The following is a 5,000-nucleotide window of genomic DNA, read 5'->3' on the forward strand; positions in this document are numbered from 1 at the left end:
TGTTCCATGTAATGCTTAAGTGGGAATCATTCTTTCCCGACTGGGATGAAGTAAGGTTGCAGCCTCTCCCAAGTAACGGTAGAAGTTTTCAAGTCGGGGATATCGCGCAGTCCGTATATGTTCTTCTTAATTTGGTTTGAGCGCGCGTGCCATTATACTTGGTCGAGATTCCCCAAAATTGGAGACGGGGATTGGAAGGCAAAGAAACACCGGAACATGAGGATGTTGCGGGGAAAAATCTCCCGGTTACATGCACGTTTTGGACTCGGGGAATGGGTCGGATTCCAACCCGGGAATGGGTCGGATTCCAGCCGATGTTGCTATCCCATAAGTCACCATTAGGCGTCTCTTTAGTAGGACATTCGCAGAGCTGATGGCAAATGGAGGCCGACGATCTAATGCCTATGCCCCCGTATGTTTTCAAAGCCCGATCGCTTCTTATTAGCGAATGGAAAAAAAAAAAAGAGTTTTAGTTAAATTAGTTCTAGTTTTCAGTAAGCTGAAACTTGAAGAGGAGGAGGAGGAGGGAAGGAAGAGGAGGAAGATAAGACCTGGCTCCAAAATGGATTAAACGAACTCATTATGATTAGATCAATACGAGCGACACAGTCCCTCTTTTTTTTTATCAATGAAAATACTACTAGTCTACAAATTTATAAGCGAGTAATAACTTGCCTTTATCTCCACGCTAATCATTCATACTATGTTAGGAAAAAAAAAAAAACGGGAAAAATAGCACACTCTCCTTGCACCTTTAAATGACTCCAAAACAAATTTTTTTCCAACATTGATTCATGTATTGCCAAATTGCGTTGTATTTCGTCGAATGGCGGAAAATCGCTGCTTGTCGGCAGCTATTCTGTTGACTATTTTCAGTACTGCGATTATAAAATACCTCCAAAAGAGAACAGACGACGGGAAAAAAAAAAGATTAGGCAAAGAAAAATCAAAGTGATCTTTTACTCGCTAGGCTTCTGTTGGGCGAAACATTTTTTTTTCCCATAAAGCATCGCTCGTGGCCAAATAAATAAAGAAGTGATCATTTGTGAAAGCATTGATCACAGTGTCCCGCTTTTATTTAATAAAAAAATTTTTTCATCTCACGTGACCAGCTTAAAGTTGTATACTTCACATCAAATGATTCACAAAAATGAACTATTTATATAATAAAGGATGCCTTTTGTATGTCATTCTTTAAGCGCGCAATTGTTTTATTTCTGCGTTGGCAACTCCCCCCCCCCTCCCCCTTTGTTGTACTATATTAAATTCATAGTGATAGCATTTTGGAGCACATTCATAACTATAACTTGGCGTTACTTTCTTGAGAGTATTAATATTCAGCTTAAGAAAGGTACGGTCTTACTACTAAGCGCATCAAGAAATTACATATAAATATGCTATAAATATATTTTTGATCCGTAATCAAACAAAGTAAGCGAAGAATGAATAGAATCCCATACATTTTTAATGAGCTGAAGGTTAATTATCAGTTGTTTTATAGTAATTGTCCAAGCGAAGATTTAGTAATTAATAAACCGGCTGACATATTGGCTGATACCTTGCCATAGGTTCAGTAGATTTTATTGTTCGGTAATTTTAGATCATACTAATTTAACATTTAAAATACATTCGCTGAATGGAAACATACTTTATATTTTTACATCCAAATATGTTGTATGTACTGTATATGTCCGTATATTTATAAATATATACAGTATATCTATTTATATGTCTATACATATAATATACACACATATATATATATATATATGCATATATGTATATATATATATATATATATATATATATATATATATATATATATATATATATATATATATATATATATATATATGTATATATATATATATATATATATATATATATATATATATATATATATATATATATATATATATATATATATATATATATATATATATATATATATATATATATATATATATATATATATATATATATATATATATATATATATATATATATATATATATATATATATATATATATATATATATATATATATATATATATATAAAAGAATTTCTATCAGTTGTACACATGTGAGTTCTACATATACACAAATATTAGGCCACAAAAGAATAGAATAATGATAATCCCCTTTTGGGTGTAAGTTATTCCTAGGTTCAGGAAGTTCGATATTAAACAAAACTTATGGATTAACATTTGAAGCACACACACATATATATATATATATATATATATATATATATATATATATATATATATATATATATATATATATATAGATGTATGTATAAATGAATATATCATAAGCCTTAAGGTTCTCTGCAGGTAAACCTTTAATATGAGGCCTTGAAGACGTATATTCTATCCTATCCTTAGCTTGTAGGTATAAATATGGTATATATATATATATATATCAATATATATATATATATATATATATATATATATATATATATATATATATATATATTATATATATATATATATATATATATATATATATATATATATATATATATATATATATATATATATATATATACACACATACACACAAATCCATATATATACACTGCATGTATAACAAAGGTTATAAAATGTGTGAAACGAACGTCTCCTCTCAAAGAAATGCTTATATATTTAAAATTTTTTATTGATATCTCGAAAGGATTTTCTTTTAAGTAGAAGATAATTTTAACTGAAATGGTAAAAGATTGTTAATTTGATTATTACTGCATGGCTGTTATTGCATTCTATTTGCGTTGATTGGGTAATGACGATCGAATATTAATTCTGTAAGAGCTAAGTTTGATTTAAACATCGATTCTATCTAGGCATTTGATTATGATAATAGTAAATAAAAATGCGGTAATGATTATGGTTTTAAATACTATCTTCGTAATGTGATTACATATGTCGATAGTAGTTTACATGATAATTTAAATTTTGTAAATATTTTCAGACATGCCACTTAAGAAATTTTCCAATAATATTGACAATCATTATAATAATAAATAAATAAAAATGTAAAAATGATAATGGCTTTAAATACTATCTTTATAATGTGATTACATATGTCCAAAGTAGTTTACATGTCAATTTAAATTTCGTAAATAATTTCAGATATGCCACTTGAGAAATTTTCGAATAATATTGACAATCATGATAATCATAAATAAATGAAAATGTAATAATGATAATGGCTTTAAATACTATCTTTATAATGTGATTACATATGTCCAAAGTAGTTTACATGTCAATTTAAATTACGGAAATATTTTCAGATATGCCACTTAAGAAATTTTCCAATAATATTGCCAGTCATTATAATAATAAATAAATAAAAATGTAATAATGATAATGGCTTTAAAGACTATCTTTATAATGTGATTATATACGTCCATAGTAGTTTACGTGTCAATTTAAATTTCGTAAATATTTTCAGAGATGCCACTTAAGAAATTTTCGAATAATATTGCCAGTCATTATAATAATAAATAAATAAAAATGTAATAATGATAATGGCTTTAAATACTATCTTTATAATGTGATTACATACGTCCATAGTAGTTTACGTGTCAATTTAAATTACGGAAATATTTTCAGATATGCCGCTGAAGAAATTCTCGAGTAATATTGACAATCATTATAATAAGGCAGCCTGTGATCAATCGCGCAGGAACGGATCAAATCAGGATGAAGTCCTTTTTATACTCCGTCACGTATGTGCTTACCAATTCGGCGCAGAGGAAAATTAATGATTTAGAATTTACAGTGAATTATATGTTAATAAGCATTGCCTTATTATTATACTCTTCCGCAGGTACAAACAACCCGAGTTGTGGAGATGTGTGTTTGAGTCTACATCAGTTTGTCATAGCCAAAAATATTACATATTGTATGTATGTATATATAGAGGTATATATGTATATACATACATTATTTGTATGTATATATATTTATATATATATATATATATATATATATATATATATATATATATATATATATATATATATATATATATATATATATATATATATATAGTATGTGTAGATGGTTAGATACGTTAACAGGCGATTATAGACAGATGCAGAGAATCACGTTTGATTAATATTAGAAATTAAAGTAGGTCCAGATATACAATTTTCAAAATTTGTAAACCTTTGATTGTTGCATATATATATATATATATATATATATATATATATATATATATATATATATATATATATATATATATATATATATATATATATATATATATATATATACATATATATATATATATATGTAGCCAGGGAAGATTTAGCAAGGGAAGAAAATAAAATAAAAGATCTTATGGCGTTCATGCATATCCTTAACTACTGACTCCTAATAACTGAACCTTGCCCAGAAATGTATTCCGCGTTGTTGGCGTCAAGGATGCGACGTTTGAAGCTGTGAATGCGGATTTAAATCCTTTTGTATCTCTCTCTCTTTCCCTCCTACACATACATCAGGAATTTTTTTTATAAATAACAAAACTAATTAAAAGAACATTAGGTTTCTCCGTCCTTTTCTCTCTCTCTCTCTCTCTCTCTCTCTCTCTCTCTCTCTCTCTCTCTCTCTCTCTCTCTCTCTCTCTGCCTCCTACACACACATCAGGGATTTATGTTATACATTAAAAACTAATTGAAAGAACATTGGGTATATTCATTCTCTCTCTCTCTCTCTCTCTCTCTCTCTCTCTCTCTCTCTCTCTCTCTCTCTCTCTCATACATTATATATGGATAGAAAGAAATGAAATATTGTGGGTTTCCGTTTTGATGGAAACACGCGTGTTCTAGAATTTGTAGACTTGAGACTGCCCAGTTTGCCGTGGACTTAGGATCTCTCTCTCACAGACACACACACACACACACACACACACACACGTTTGTGTTGTTTTCCTGGATGTTTGAAATTTATCCATCTTTAGAAAAGAAGCTTTGATATTTTCTTATACA

This window comes from Macrobrachium rosenbergii, chromosome 46 (assembly GCF_040412425.1).
Source record: "Macrobrachium rosenbergii isolate ZJJX-2024 chromosome 46, ASM4041242v1, whole genome shotgun sequence".
NCBI classification, from domain to species: domain Eukaryota; kingdom Metazoa; phylum Arthropoda; class Malacostraca; order Decapoda; family Palaemonidae; genus Macrobrachium; species Macrobrachium rosenbergii.